The sequence below is a fragment of the Papio anubis genome, chromosome 17, assembly GCF_008728515.1.
Source record: "Papio anubis isolate 15944 chromosome 17, Panubis1.0, whole genome shotgun sequence".
Lineage (NCBI taxonomy): Eukaryota > Metazoa > Chordata > Mammalia > Primates > Cercopithecidae > Papio > Papio anubis.
Window position 1 is genome coordinate 38013791 of NC_044992.1, and position 17368 is coordinate 38031158.

Genomic DNA, 17368 nt, shown 5'->3' on the forward strand with positions numbered 1-17368 from the left:
AGAGGACACAAACAAATGGAAGAACATACCATGCTCATGGATAGGAAGAATCAATATCGTGAAAATGGCCATACTGCCCAAGGTAATTTATAGATTCAATGCCATCCCCATCAAGCTACCAATGAGTTTCTTCACAGAATTGGAAAAAACTGCTTTAAAGTTCATATGGAACCAAAAAAGAGCCCGCATCTCCAAGACAATCCTAAGTCAAAAGAACAAAGCTGGAGGCATCACGCTACCTGACTTCAAACTATACTACAAGGCTACAGTAACCAAAACAGCATGGTACTGGTACCAAAACAGAGATATAGACCAATGGAACAGAACAGAGTCCTCAGAAATAATACCACACATCTACAGCCATCTGATCTTTGACAAACCTGAGAAAAACAAGAAATGGGGAAAGGATTCCCTATTTAATAAATGGTGCTGGGAAAATTGGCTAGCCATAAGTAGAAAGCTGAAACTGGATCCTTTCCTTACTCCTTATACGAAAATTAATTCAAGATGGATTAGAGACTTAAATGTTAGACCTAATACCATAAAAATCCTAGAGGAAAACCTAGGTAGTACCATTCAGGACATAGGCATGGGCAAAGACTTCATGTCTAAAACACCAAAAGCAACGGCAGCAAAAGCTAAAATTGACAAATGGGATCTAATTAAACTAAAAAGCTTCTGCACAGCAAAAGAAACTACCATCAGAGTGAACAGGCAACCTACAGAATGGGAGAAAATTTTTGCAATCTACTCATCTGACAAAGGGCTAATATCCAGAACCTACAAAGAACTCCAACAAATTTACAAGAAAAAAACAAACAACCCCATCAAAAAGTGGGCAAAGGATATGAACAGACATTTCTCAAAAGAGGACATTCATACAGCCAACAGACATATGAAAAAATGCTCATCATCACTGGCCATCAGAGAAATGCAAATCAAAACCACAATGAGATACCATCTCACACCAGTTAGAATGGCAATCATTAAAAAGTCAGGAAACAACAGGTGCTGGAGAGGATGTGGAGAAATAGGAACACTTTTACACTGTTGGTGGGATTGTAAACTAGTTCAACCATTATGGAAAACAGTATGGCGATTCCTCAAGGATCTAGAACTAGATGTACCATATGACCCAGCCATCCCATTACTGGGGATATACCCAAAGGATTATAAATTATGCTGCTATAAAGACACATGCACACGTATGTTTATTGCAGCACTATTCACAATAGCAAAGACTTGGAATCAACCCAAATGTCCATCAGTGACAGATTGGATTAAGAAAATGTGGCACATATACACCATGGAATACTATGCAGCCATAAAAAAGGATGAGTTTGCGTCCTTTGTAGGGACATGGATGCAGCTGGAAACCATCATTCTTAGCAAACTATCACAAGAACAGAAAACCAAACACCGCATGTTCTCACTCATAGGTGGGAACTGAACAACGAGATCACTTGGACTCAGGAAGGGGAACATCACACACCGGGGCCTATCATGGGGAGGGGGGAGGGGGGAGGGATTGCATTGGGAGTTATACCTGATGTAAATGACGAGTTGATGGGTGCAGCAGACTAACATGGCACAAGTATACATATGTAACAAACCTGCATGTTATGCACATGTACCCTACAACTTAAAGTATAATAATAATAAATAAATTAAAAAAAAAAAAAAAAAAAAAAAAGAAAAACTATTTTAAAATTCACATGGAACAAAAAAAGAGCCCAAACAGCCAATGCAATCATAAGCAAAAAGAACAAAGCTGGAGGCATCACGCTACCCAACTTCAAACTATACTACATGTCTACAGTAATCAAAACAGCATGGTACTGGTACAAAAACAGACACATAGACCAATGGAACAGTATAGAGAACCTGGAAATAAGATCATGCTCCTACAACTATATGATATTCGACAAACCTGACAAAAACAAGCAAGGGGGAAAGGATTTCCTATTCAACAAATGGTGCTGGGATAACTGGTTCAATAAATGGTGCTGGGATAACTGGCTAGCCATATGCAGAAAATTGAAACTGGACCCCTTCCTTATACCATATACAAAAATTAACTCAAGATGGAGTAAAGTCTTAAATGTAAAATGAAAAACTATAAAAACTGTGGAAGATGACTTAGGCAATACCATTCAGGACATAGGCACAGGCAAAGATTTCATGATGAAGATGCCAAAAGCGATTGCAACAAAAACAAATACCCTGTTTTTCTTACCCAGAAGTTCATTAGTTAGCACAGGCTGAATTATGCTGCGTTAACATCCTCCATATCTCAATGGCTTAATGCCACAAAATATTGTTGTTGTTGTTGTTGTTTTTCCACTTAGAGTCTGTTGTGGGTTTAGATGGCTCTTCAGGATACTTGTCCTCTACTCAATCACTCAGCAACCTAGGCTGCTTTGAATTTGTGGCTTTGCCATCTCAGCACAAATTGTTGTTGTTCTACACAATTCCTGTGGCAGGGAGAGAGCTGGAAGATCTCATAATGGCAATTCCTTTCTTATGTCCAGAAGTGAGACAAGTTACCTATATTGACACTTGATTGGCCAGAACTAGTCAGCTTAACTGCAAAGGATGGGGGAAATATCATCTTCCCATATGCCAGAAAGGAGCAAAAGAGCCACATGGGGATGGATATTAGAAACTTATGATGTGAAGATTTGAATTTTAATGTGTATGTTTACTCTTCCCAATAAATTTTAAAATGATTTTAAATTCTCTCTCCAAATATTTTTGGAATTTTGATTAATATTGCAATGGAATTTCAGAATCATTGATGATAAGGAGGGAGGAAAACTGACATCTTCCAGTATTTTAAGTTTTCTCATTCACAAGCCTCATTTGTGTTTCCAAATATTTAAAACTCCATAGGTATCTCCCAAGAGAGAGTAATAGGTTTAATTATATTGAATCTACACGGCTCTATCCTCAATTAATTCCTAGGCATGTTGTGGTTTTTTTGTTGCTATTGTAAATAACATTTTGTTTCAATTGACTATTTCTCATTTATAAAAAGACTATTAGATTGGGTGTCTTTATTTTGCATCTGACAACCTTAAGAACACCTTTAAAAATTTGATTAAGTTTTAACAAATTTCATAAATTTAAAAATTTTCACACATATTAAAAACAATAATACTTTTACTTTAACCTAGTTCTTGCTCATTTTTATATTTTTCGTATATCTATATCATTTTTGTATTTTAATAAGTTTCAAATAATCGTAATAATCATGTGTAGTAATATCTTGTTGCTATGAAGAGAAATACTTTAGAATCTTACAATTAAAAATGACATTTATTATCAGTTTGAGGAGTTCTTTTCTTTACATGATTAAATATAAGGATTATTAGGACTGGATGTTGGATTTTATCAAATGTCTTTTTAGTATCAGGGTAGTCACATGATTTATCTATTTTGATCTATTGATTTAATGAATTACAATAGCAGGTTTTTCTACTAAAGTACTTTTGCATTATGTAATAAAGCCAACGTTGTCATAATATATTACAGTTTTAATTATGCTTATGGATTCAATTTACTATTATTTAGGATATTTCTATGTGTGTTTTTAGATAATAATTGGTCTATATTTTATTCTCTTTGTGCTATCTTAAATTTGCTATCAAGATTATATGCTAGCTTTGTATAATGAAATGAGAAGTGTTACATCTTTTTTATTTGCACTGCAGTAGTTTAAGTAATATTTGGATTTTCTGCTAATTAAAGATTTGCAAAGATTCACTCATAACAATCTTAGACACAATAATTGATTTGAATATATTTCTCAATTCCTTCTACATTGACTAGTTTTTTCATCTTTATTGATATAGTGTTAATAGTCTTCATCTTCTTTGGAAAATGGTGCATTTAATGGCAATTGTAAGAATATATAAGCATAGAGTTATAGACAGTATTAAACTATTTGAAATATAGGCCTGCATAATGGTATGTTCCTTTCTATACTCCTACATTTGGGTGTTTGCATGCTCTTTATTAGTTCTTTTTCTTGTGTTTCTAGTATAATTTGATGTTAGTTTTTATAAATTACTGAGCTGAATGCTTAATTTATTTTTATTTCTTATTTAATAGTAACATTGATTATAGTTCATGTCTTATATGATCTGACATAAACCATTCTGTTTGTTATTGTTTTTATATTCATTTTGTAAAATCAGCTTGAATTTCTTTTTTTTTAACCAGTTATTGCTTTAGGAAGTCTTTCCTATTTTAACATAGTTCATTTTTTGATTGAATATTTTGTCTTTATTTCAAATTTATTGCATTATGCATATAATCATTTTATGTTCTTATATGTACTAATTTTACTACGTGTTCTAGGGAAATTTGGAAGACTGGTGTTTTCCCCACATTTGTAGGGTAAAGAGATTGCTATGTATCTATTAAATTACATAACTATATTAATGATATAACTCAGAGTTTCTATGTTCTTTATTTTGTATCCATACTACAAGAGTATTAAAGCGTTCTAGCATGACAACTGCTTTGTCAGGTTCTCCTTACGTGTATTTTAACTGCTTTATTGAGATATAATTCACATATCATACAATTCACCCATTTAAAGTGTATTCACAGAGTTGTGTGACCACCAACACAACAACTTATAGAACATTTTCATCATTCCAAGAAGAAAGCTCCATATCCATTGGCAATCACTCCCTATTCACTTCTTCTTTCTGGAGACCTAGGCAACCATAAGCATATTTTCTGCATCTATAAATTATTCTTTTCTAGACATTTAATATAAAAGGAAATATGCATTATGGGATCTTTTGTGACTGAGTTCTTTCACTTAGCATAATATTTTCAAAGTTTAATTTAATATGGAAAATGTATCAGTATATCACTCCTGTTTATTGCCAAACAATATTCCATTGTATGAATATACTCATTTTTATATTTAATATTTTATGCATTTTTAAATTGCATTTTATTATATAAAAATGTAACAATCCAGTAAAACCAGAAATAAAGATATATTCTCCTGAGCTTTTATATATGTTGATTTTTATTAGTAATCTTCTTTTTCAGTACAATGTACAACTTCATTTACAGTCTGATTATACAAGTGCTAAGTGGCAAAAAGATCTGGAATAAATATATTTAAAAAGGCAAAGCTGTAAAACTAAGTACATGCAACAGGGTCTATGATGATGAGGCAAACTATCCAGGAAATAGTATAAGATACAATAGTTTTGAGGTTTTAGCTGATGTTTCAATCATCTTTGTCTTTTGCCCCATGTTTAAGGCTGCATGTGAACTCAATGTAATTAAAATTTCCTTTTTTTTTTGTCAGTAGGGCCTTCTCTGTACAGCTCATTCACTTCCCATTGTTGCCAGCAGTTCTCTCCAATAGTCTTCCTGAATGGTTCCTGTTGCTTCTTTATCAAAGCAGGCTAAAGCATTTCTCATGACATCTTCAGGATCTGTGCTATTTAATTTCTCACCAAACAGTAGGGCACTGATGAAATTTATAAGCCCAGAACCTCACTCATTACAGAATCTTGCTATACATCAGTTGGATTCTGATGAAGAGAGAAGCAAGCATGTCATGCACATCTTCCTTGTTGAAAGAATCTCTATTCTGATCAATAATGTCAAAGGTCTTTTTGACCTCTTGAATCTGTGACTTGTCCAGTGTGGCAAACACACTGAATATTATGTTTGGTGAGTGCTTCTTGGTGGCCTTGGTCTTTGTCCTTTTGCTCAACATGGTGGCTCTTTAATTCCACTGCCAGACAGTAGAACCTGAGCTGCCCTACAAGATGACTATTGTCTTGATGAGCACTGGGCAGTAGCTTGACTGGTTGCACCTTGGCATTTCCTACCTCCAGAGACAAACCAGAAGGCTTGTAAGACCAGTTTTTATTTGTTCACTTATCAGTTGATGAACATTTGAGTGTTTTATTTTTTAGCTATTAAGAATAATGCTGTTATGAACATTGGTATGCAAGTTCTTATGTGAATATTAGTTTTCATTTATCTTGAGCATATACCTAGAAGTGGAATTGCCGAGTCACATGGTAACTGTTTAACTTTTTGAGGAACTGCCAAACTGTATTCCATAGTGGTTCCACCGTTTTACATCACATCAGCATAAGTATAAGGGTTCCAACTTCTCCACATCCATGCAAATACTTGTTACTATTTTTTTATTACAGTCATCCTAATGGGTGTGAAGTAGACTCTCATTGTGGTTATGATTTGTATTTTCCTAACTGCTAATGATGGTGAGCATCTTCCCATGTGCTTATTGGCTATTGGCATATTTTCTTTGACAAAATATTCATTCATATATTTTGCCTAATTTTTGTTGAGGTTATTTGTCTTTTTATTGTTGAGTTGCAAGCATTCTGTGTATATTCTTGACACAAATCCTTCATCAGATATATTATTTGCAAATACTCTCATTCCATGGTTTGGTTGTCCTTTTTACTTTCTTGATGATGGACTTTAAAGCACAAGAGTTTTTAATTTTGATGAAGTCCAATTTATTTATGCCTTTTTAAAATAATTGTGCTTTTGGTATTGCATCTAAGAAGGCTAGGCATAACCCAAGGTCAAAGTCTGTTCCTATTTCCTTCAAAAAGTTTTATATTTTTAGCTCTTACGTTTAGTTCTGTGATCCATTTGGAATTAATTTTTATGGTGTAAGGAAGAAATTCAACTTAATTCTTGTGCATGAGGACATCAAGTTGTCCTGATACAATGTGTTGAAAAGACCATTCTTTCTCCATTGAATTGTCTTGGCACTCTTGTCAAAAATCAATTGACCTCAAATGTATGGAAATTTCTTTTCTCAACGTTCAATTTCATTTTATTGATCTATATATCAATTTGTGTGTTAATACTACACTGTCTTAATTGCTGTATTTTTGTAGTAAGTTTTGAAACTGTGAAATATGAATCTTCCTACTTTCTTCATTTTTTAAGGATGTTTTATGTAATTAGGGTCCCTTGCAATGAGCCTGGATTAGCATTGGCTTGTCCATTGCTACAAAAAAGGCTGCTGGGATTTTGATAGGGATTGCGCTGAATTTGTAGATCTGTTTGAGGGTAATTGGCATCTCTACAATATTAATACTTCCAATCCAGAAACATGAAATACTTTTTCATATTTTAGTTCTTTTTTATCTTCTTAAAACAATGTTTTGTAGCTTTCAGAATATGTTTTGCACTTTTGTTAAATTTATTCCATAGTATTTTATGCTTTCTGTTTCCTTGTATATGCCTTAACATCCAGCATTTTTCATACTACCCTTCATTCTCTTGATCTTAGAATGTTTTACCTATTAAGAAATACTGAACTCTAGCTAAATTGTTGAAGGCATATTCCTTACTCTTCCTGTATTTGCTAGGCTTTTCATATTTGCTGATGTACCTATTGGAATCCTTGTACTTCTGAAGTTTCCCTGATGCCAATGAAGTCACTGCATTTTCATCAAAATGAAGCTGTTCTTGGTTCCAACTAGCTGAGGATATCAGGTTTCCATGAGATGTTAGTTTCTTGAAAGAAAAACCCTTGAGTATTAGAAGCCTCATATTTAATTAACCATCAACAATTTTTGAGGAATTGGTTAAATTAAAAGTAGAACACGGCAAAGATGACATTTCGTTCTTGGTTCTGTTAGGACATTTAGAAAATTATTATTTTTATTCTACATTTCCCATTGATCCTTTCTGCATTATGTGCTATTTATAAGCTATACAACCTTTTTTATAGCTTTTTTTCCCCCAGAATTAGTATTAAAGCTAGAGAATTTTCTGTGTCTAGTCTCTCTGCTATTTCTGCAAGTTCATAGTTTAGAGTGCCATCACTGATTGTCTCCACAGATTTGGTCATGTGCATTTCTATCTGTAAAGAAGGTAGGGGGTTTTTCTTTTCTTTTATACACTGTCTTTTTCAATTTTATGCTGCTATAGCAAAAATACTTGAGACTGGGTAGCTTGTAAAGTACAGAAATGTATTTCCTCACAGTTCTAGAAGCTGGGAAATCTAAGACCCAGGCACTGGCAGGTGTGGTTGTCTGGCGAAGGCTCTTCACATGACAGAAGGCAGAAGGGCAAACTACCTAATGCTGCATGAATCCCCATGTACAAGGACTTTAATCCCATTCATGAGAAATGAGCTCTCAGGGCCTAATCACCTCTTAAAGGCCCTATCTCTTATCACATTGGCAACACCGGAGTTTTGAAGGGGATGCTCATTCAAACCATAGCATATACATAGTACAAAAAGAAAAAAAGAAAAAAAACAGCCCTGTAGAATCCTTGTGTGAGTAAGCAGCAAGTCTGCTTATTCACTGTTGTGTATATCTTTGTGTCTAAAGACAATGCCTGACAAAACTGGTGCTCAACATTGTCCAAGGTGTTTCTGTTTTGTGTTCTCTTTGACTTGAACTGAAGCAATAGGTACGGATGAAAGTAAGGTGTTTTAGGTTGGGTCCATCTTGAAAACACCTTCCTTCTGAAAATTGTTGACTTTCTCCTATCTTACTGTTTTATACTATTAAAAAATCTCAGCCGGGCACTGTGGCTCACGCCTGTAATCCCAGCACTTTGGGAGGCTGAGTCAGGCAGATCACGACGTCAGGAGATTGAGACCATCCTGGTGAACATGGTGAAACCCCATCTCTACTAAAAGTACAAAAATTAGCTGGGCGTGGTGGCGTGCTCCTGTAATCCCAACTACTTCGGAGGCTGAGGCAGGAGAATCACTTGAACCCAGCAGGCGGAGTTTGCAGTGAGTCCAGGTCACACCACTGCACTCCAGCCTGTGCAACAGAGCGAGACTCTGTCTCAAAAAACAAACAAAAACAAGCAAACAAATAAACAACAGCAAAAAAAACTCACGTGTCCACAGCACCAGAGGGGTTTTTCCATATAACCCTTTCATTCTTTACGTGTGAGGGCCAATATTTCTATACATATTATTTTAGTTTTGGCATAACAATATAAAACAATATTGATTTCTTTTTAAGAATAAAAAATGCATAAAATCCCATGACTCTATCATAACTTCCATTTTTGAGTATTCTCTTTCAGTTTTCCATATGTTTCCATATTCCCCCAGTGGCAATCATCCTGAATATATTACTTCGTATGCTCTTCCATTTAACATAACGTTGTAACATTTATTCTTGCTTGTGCTTGGCATGTATAATTTAGTGTCTTAAGAATCTTCAGTATTATATCAAAATCGACATGACTTTGAGCATCATAGGAAGTGTAAATTATGTTTTCCTAATAAATAAAATGTTCAGAGTAAATATCTGGAAACTATCACAAATCTAGTATGCAAGTTGACTACTTCTCCAACTCATGTTTCTGACGTCAAGTCCTGCGCTTACTATGTTATACCAGATAGTATCTTCTCTAAGGCTTTGGGACACCTGTCTGCCAAATGCTACTGTATTAGTTTAGCCCCTTTCATTTTGTGAGCATTGTGCTACTTTATTTGCAGAAAACGAGAACATGGAGGCTCTGTTCTAGTGCTTAGTCATTCCAGTAATATTCATGATGTCCTTTCAGGTATGTTTGTTTTGCTTTCTACTTCACATCTTTAGTTTCAAGGCAAGTTTGGTTGATTAACCATCCCTCAATGTAGACCAGTTTTTCTTTGGTGGTCCCTAAATTGGGAAACGCTCCCTAATCCAACCAATTTTGAAAATGGCACCAATATGATTTAGCTTGAAGCATATGATTTGGCCCGCCACTGGGTATTTTCTGAGTATGCATTTCTCGGCAAGATTTTTTTTTATGGCTTCTTGTCCATGTATTTCACCCCCAGCTTCCAGATCACACAGTTCCCTTCTTTGTGATTACAGAACTCCAATGATGCTCTTTACTAGCACTACAACTTTCTTGTGCATAATGGCAACATGCTCTTTCCTTCCACAATAGGATGGGAACTTAAAGTCACGTCTAGTTACTGCATGCAGAGGTAATTTCCTGACCCTCCTTAAAAAACTGTTGTCCAACCTCATAGCTCATATTATCTCCTGATTCTGTCATAATTCCATCTTAATATTGTGTCTTTCAGGATAAGATGGCAAACTGTCACTGGAGCAAAAATTAAGCTAACCAAAACAATTGCAATTAAAATTCCTTTATAGAAAAGGAGGCTATTAAAAATGACACAAGAAGGTCAGGGTGTACCTCATATTTAGATATTCTGATAGTGTGTGAGAAAAGGAAATTTAATACACAATCCTCATTTCTGTAAGGATAACAAGAATAGTTCCTGGCACAAAGTAGATATTCAATAAATATGCTGAACAAATTAATGAATGAACAGCTGGTCAGTATGGCTTTCCTCCTTGTTCATTGATTGATTGATGCCTTTAGCCATCACTTCCAGTGATAGGGTTCTTTTCTCACTGGATGATCCCAACCTTCTTTCCTGAGAAAGATGAGCCGTAGGTAGTCTTCTATTTATTTTGCTATTGTTGTAGTTTTACATGGAGTCCCCTGGGTTCTAACAGCACTATTCCAGCTCCATGGTACCTCCAAGCTCTATTTTCCCTTAAGAATTAAAGCCAATTCCACTATAGTAAAACCATTATCTTGTCACAATCTGGATACCTTGTTAGCATTCTTTCTCAGAACTAAAACCTCAAAAGAAGCGAGGTTTAGAGCAATGAGTTTGAGGGACAAAATATTTTAAGGTGAGTCATTAAATACACTTCAGTTAGCTATGCCTGCACATTCTCTAATAGCTGCTTGCCTGACCTACGCCTTTCATCCTACGTAGCTCCCCTTTGGAGTTGCTACCATGATATTTCCTGTGGCTAGGAGACTTCATTCCTGATCCTTGACATAAAATGCAATCAGGTATACAAATGAGCTAAGATCATAAAATGACTTAATTAACAGCACTTGAATTCATCATTATATCCCTACCCCTTGCTGCAAATTGCAAGGAAAGGAGTGGAGTGGGACAGCAAATCCTCTTCTTCAATAACAACTAATTGAAAATACATGCCCTGATCCTTCAGTGGCTTATTCATTCTTTCTATAGAAAGAGGAATATAAGATGATGGTGATTTGTTTTTATTGTTTGTTATTATTATATGCTTACCTTTACATAAATTCTCTTGTCAACAGTTTTGCTTTATTCATTTTTGTCTGGTCACCATGGGTCCTAATTTCTTTTCTCAGGGATTAGAATCTCTATTCTTCCTCCTATCACCCCTCTCTCTGGTCTATATAGTAATTAATCAATAACTACAGGCTTCTATCAAGGCTCCCAGGCTAATCTGGCTCATGTTCCAAGCAGGCAATTTCATCTACCAGTAAGGAGATGGAATGAAATAACTGAACTTCAGACTAAGGCCACTAGAAGACTGTGTGCCAGGACTGCTGTATTTCGTCTCCTTTTGTAACTGTCTCAAGCTGATCAGGGTTTGGAAATGGCATCAACGTTAGAGCTGAGGGATGTTATATAGAAAATAGCCATATGAACTTTGTAAATGTATGTCTTGTAGGCATTTTGTTGAGGCCTCAGTTTGTTGTATTACATAGTTTCTTCTACGTGAGGATTCAAAATAAATTTCCTTCATGTCTAAAGCTAAGAAAGGCTGGACTTCCTCTTAGTAATATTGTGAATCTAGTAATTAATTATATTTTCATTTTTGCCCCAGGAAATGAGATCTAAGTATACCTCATTTCATGAAAGTGTACAAGATATTATAGTTTTTTGCATCAGTACTGTCCTTGACTTATTTTTTTGCCTTCATTGCCTTGTCACACCAATTTCTTTACTTATTTTAAAATTTTGTATTATTTAATTGCTTACTTTTTTGTAAGCTGCCTCAGATTCCTCCTCTTTTTTGACTACGGTAGATATGAATCTATAAACAAATGGTTATGTAATTAAACAAAAATTTTAACATTTAATATTTGATTCAATTAGTTTAAAATACTTTTATTGAAATAATATTGAATTTAAAACAGATTATAAAACACCTAATATTATCTGAGCTCTTAGAAAACATTAAAATTACATTGTTTTAAAATGTATATCCTGGTAATTCAAAACTTTTAAAATCATTTAATTGTTTCTGAATTAATTTTTTTCCAAGCCATATTTTATAGTTACTCTAACTTTCTATCATTGGATTATCATCAAATTTTCTAAGCATTTGGGGGCAATCTGGAAATACACAGATGAGATTTTGTTTCTTGTTTAGATTTTTTCCTTTTTATATTTAGGACTTTGTACATCTATATTTTCTGTGTCTTGAGATTGAAACCTCTTCAAGTTGTCCCATGAGCACCAAGAATCTAAAGAAAAATAAAGATGTGGATTTGTAGAATAATAGATGCTGCCATCGCAGTATGACAATGTCGTTGGCCCCTCCAAAATATTGTTTAATGTTGCTACTGACTTTCCATTTCTCCAGACCCTTTTGAAGACACTCAATACAGCTGGATGTCTGTTGCAATTTATCAATAAGTTTGTAATCCAAAATCAATATCCAGAGTTATGAGAATCTGCTTAGAATGACTAAGCTTTCCACTAGTGCTCTAGTGGGTGTTAATGCCTGCTTTTCCAAAGCAATTACATTCAAGCTAATAAGGACGGACTATTGAACACAGTGCCATGTTTCTTCACCATTTGTTCCTTGGTACTTTTATTAAAATCATAGAAGAGAATAGGACTCCAGTAAAAGGCAACAGAATTGGTGATCTATTCTCTGCATTCCTGAGCCTTGTATCTGCACCTCTCGTGAAATGCAATGTCCTCTGTTTTGAAAGGGAGGTCAAGGCTGCAGAAGGAAAAGTAGCAAGGACTGTTTTGTCACTCTTCCTCTGGAGCTTTCATGTCTCCTTCTTGTTCTTCTGAGGCTGAGCTAAAAGGAGGGTCCTAAATAGTAGGAGAAAAGTATTATTATTTAGTTGTTTGTATTCCTCTTGTGGTTGGACACATATTGTCTTATGTCAGGCATAATGTTTTGGCTTTTCTGTGGAATGTATTGGTGGATCCTCCAAAATGCTCTTTATGTATAGACACTTGTCATGCATAGTTCCCTGGTATAGATGCATTCTCCAACTGACCTCCTGACACCCGCAATCAGTTTCTGTCTGTTGCAGAATCCTCTATAGCTTCTCACAGCTTGCTTGTCATATTTCAGCATGGTGTCATCCTTGAGATAAGCCTATTAAGACAACTCAAACATGGCTGCTTGGCCCTTGGGACCCTCATACATTCTTATGGTGCCAAATCATGGACAAGTAGCTTGCCCAAGTTAAAATCCCCTTCTCCTTTAAGTGTAGACAAGGGATAATCCAGCCAGCTTTCCCCCTTCAGACATCCACAGTAACTAGTCTGTGTGTTTATCTGTGCCCTGAAACTCCTAGGAACACATATCAGACTCTTCCAATATCTTTCTCCCTAGTTTTATTCTGGTCCTGTAGCAGCATGTGGCAGGCCTATAAATTTTTGTTGCTCAAAGAACATTAAACCAGTGTTAACATGACTTCTTTTCTGGTGTCAAGCCAATCTTTAAGTTCTCTTTCTCTTAGCATGATAGAGGGGAGGCACTACCCTTCCAACTCTCCTTCTGAGTGGGTGGGAGGAGAAAGAAAAAGAAATTCTTCACTCGTTTGAAAATTCTCCTACCAACTCTATTCAATAACCATTTGAATTTCTAGTCTTACACAGACCAGAAGCAGAAGGTTATGATGTTGGGGGGCTGGGAGGTGGATTTCATTCTTTGAATTGGAACTTCTATCCTCTAGTGTAGCATGGATTTATCTTGCAATTCTTTTAAAAATGTTTATTTCCAGTAAGTATCTGCTGAAAATTTTTTTTACAATTACCACAGATCAAGGTATTGCATGGTCTTTAATTATTTTTGCCAATACCGAATTTGTCTTTGTAATTTTCTTGACTCTCTTTATTATATTCTTATTTTGTTTGTGTGTTTCATGCTTTGCTGTGTGTTTGGATACTTCTATTGTTTTAACGAGTCAGATCTTGTAAGTCTGTGTTTGGATTTAACTTTCTTTCCATAACCCAACAAGTATGTATCATGAAAATCCGTTGTCTTGCCATTAACAACATGTCTCTGATTCTGAGAAAAACAGCAAGTTGTATGATCATGTGTATTTTAACTAGGTTTTTCGGTATTTGTAAGGTAGGTTTGTTGCCTTCTCAGTTAGAATGGCATCTATTACTACTTGTCTTCCCTGAATCGGTTAGTTCATCATTAATTTCCTAGTCCAGAATAATTTTACTGTGTCATTCATGATGGTTCCCAGAGAGATAGCCACAGAGAGAGCAAAAGAATCTAGGAGTATGTTTTATTGTTTTTACCTATAGGTCTTCAGCCAAAATTCTGAAAAGATAAGAGCAAATATTTCATTCAATAGTGTGTTACTCAACTAGGGAACATAATGGTATATTTTCTTTTCTGTAAAGCATGAAAGAAAATCTTAAGTGACTGACCTAGGACTTGATGTATATTATCATGAACATAACAGTTGACAACCACAAAGCTGAGTAAGACATAGATACTGGGAAGTGGGCTGAGTACGTGGATGACTCTTTTTTGTACCAGCCCAACAGCACACACATTCCAGTTTTCTCTTCAGCAAAACTGCAAATGACCCACATCTTTAACCCTCGGAATGACTTCTAAATATTCAAAAATCCCCCAGTGTTAAATATGCATATGCCCATGGTCTGCTATACTTAAGTAGTACGGCCATTTCAAGGACAAAATGCAATTTTTTTTTTCTGACCTTGATATCATAAATATATTTTCTATTTGACTAAAATCTTTCTGAGGAATGGTACTGTACCTTACTTTTATCTCTATCCTTTTCCATCATCCCAGTGGGGTTGAGCATAAGATCTCTAAAGTATTGTCAACTTAAATTTCATTCTGGAGCCTATTGGGAATCCTGAATCATTTTTACTTTCTAGGACAAGTAGCCAGTGGTTTGATCCCTTTGTCAGGGTCTTCTCCTCTTTATAGAAAAATTCCTTAAAAACAGTTGTCTGTATTAGCTATTTCCAATTCCTCTACTCACAGTCTCTTTTGAACCCACACTCATTGGTGTTTTGTTTTTTCCTTCTTTGAAGGAGTCTTGCCACAGTCCTTGACGATCTCCATGATACCAAATCCAGAAGTTCGTTATAATTCCTCATCACATTAGGTCTATCAATATTAGAATAGCTGACCCTTCTCTTCTTGAAGCTTTCTTCCTTTTGCTGCCTTTCTTAGTTTTTCTTCCATTTCACTTATCACTCTAATTTTTTTCTGCTTATTCTTCCTCATCTCTCAAAGCCCAGACTTCAGATCTCTTTTTTGGTTCTACACTTACTCCCTAGGTTATCTTCGCCAGTTTCAGGGTTTTAAAAGCCATCGTAACTCTGACAACTCCTAAATTTATATCTACAACTCACGACTTTTCTTCTCAAACCCTTCTCATATATCCAACTGCCTACTCAACACATCCCTCTTAGATGTAAAGTTGTTATCTCAGGCTGAATATGACCAAAACAAAACTCTTAATTCCTAAGCTCCCAAATCTGCTCCTCCCACAGCTGTCCTATCTCAATGATTGGAAGTTTCATCCTACTAGGTGCCTGGGCCAAGAAACATAGAGTCATCTTGAGTTTCCTTTGTCTCTTATACTCCACGTTCAATCTGTTAATCTTTTCAGCAGTATCTTCAAAATATATCCTGGTTTCAATTACTTGTCATGACCTTCTCTACACCAATTTTACCTAAAATGATATTGTCATTCACTTGTGTTATTATAATAACCTCCGAATTTCCCCTGCCCCTCCCTCCCAACTTGACAAGAGCAGGCATTCAATTAATATGGAGTAATTGAATTCATATTCCATTTGAATGGGCACTTTTGTTAAATGAATGAATGTGTGGTTGCCTATTATTGCCAGTTGGCTGTTGGAGGTCATGTCAGTCAGGTTCATTCTCAGGATTCGAGATGGCTTTTTGTCTCCTTCACCAACCAACACACATGTGCTTGTGTACACACGCACACACACACACACACACACAATCTTCACTTCCATCTCCTCTAAATAGACTTTAAAGACTGCCAAGATTACTCCAGTAAGGCAGTGAAAGTCCCTTCAGGTACAAGAAAGTGGGCTCCACCTCAGGCTAAGGGGCTGAGTTGGCCAAGACATTCTAAGGTTATAGAAGTGGGAGCATTTTTTTCTCTTTCCTGAAGACTAAGATTCTTTCAAAGTAGATGCTGGAGTAAGAGATTACCAGTGGGTAGGATCTGGCAATACTGCCCATCTAGGTGGGATTCCAATAAAATATTTTTGGCTTTTTGACTTCTGGTAGCAGAAATGATTTCAAAATGAATGGTCACTGCTAGACATTTTCTTTCTAAAAAGGATCTAAATCAATATTTCTGCTGGCTTGGTTTGTTTCTCCTGCACGCTGATTCATTCTGTTGTTTCTCACCACAGGTCTGAGACTTGACTGTTATCACAACCCTGCTTTTCTCATTGCCCTACTTTCATGCCATGTGGACTTGATCTGCCTCTGGCTATTAGGTTCATCAAAATTTTCAGTTTTCAATAATAACTTTGAGTTCTCTGTGCCAGGTGCCCCAAGGCCTTTAGATCTCAGCCAAATCATAAAAATGAAGAAAAACAACTTTCCCACTTTCACTAATAGGAGAATAAACTTCAGATCACACTCTCAGAAGATTTGGCCTTTCATCAAAGTCCCTTGTTTGGGGTGACTGGGTCTGAGAATTAATCAATGGATATTTGGCTCACACGGAAGAGTTTGGAATTGTCGGCACCTAACTACAGCCCTGCTTTTATTATTCAGATAATAATTATTGTAGCTGCAATTAAAATCAATTACTTTGTGCTGGGTGATATATTCTTTACATTTAGCCCTCACAAAGGCCTTATGACATATGCAGTATGTTTTATCCCTTGAAGACATGAGGCTTAGAAAGGTTGAATAACTGTCTAAAGTCACAGAAGAGGCAAATAACAGAATACATACTTGTTCACAACTGCTCTTCTAATGCACATGCCTATTCTTTCAACGATTGCACAATAGTATCTCCCTTAGAACAAGGAGTCATACTTATGGGGCTGGACATGTTACTTTGCCCTCTTTCTCTTATGCCCAACCTTTCTGAGTGCTCTCAATTGTATTCAATTCTGTAATGGAAGAATAAGGTGGCAGAGCAGATTCAATGCACCTTTGTTGCCCAGATTGAGAAAATAAACCAGGCTTTTCAATGATTTCCTAATGTTTCCTATCTGATAGGAGCTTAGGGATGTTACAAACTCATGTGTGTCACTGAACACACC

At 35.7% G+C, this 17368-nt stretch overlaps 1 long non-coding RNA gene and 1 pseudogene across 1 annotated transcript in view; one reads left to right on the forward strand and one right to left on the reverse strand.

Moving 5' to 3' along the window:
- Positions 1-17368, forward strand: part of LOC103878777 — a 276069-nt gene that overhangs the window by 188658 nt on the left and 70043 nt on the right. The gene's annotated exons all lie outside the window — the stretch shown is intronic.
- Positions 5258-5755, reverse strand: LOC116271052 (annotated as a pseudogene).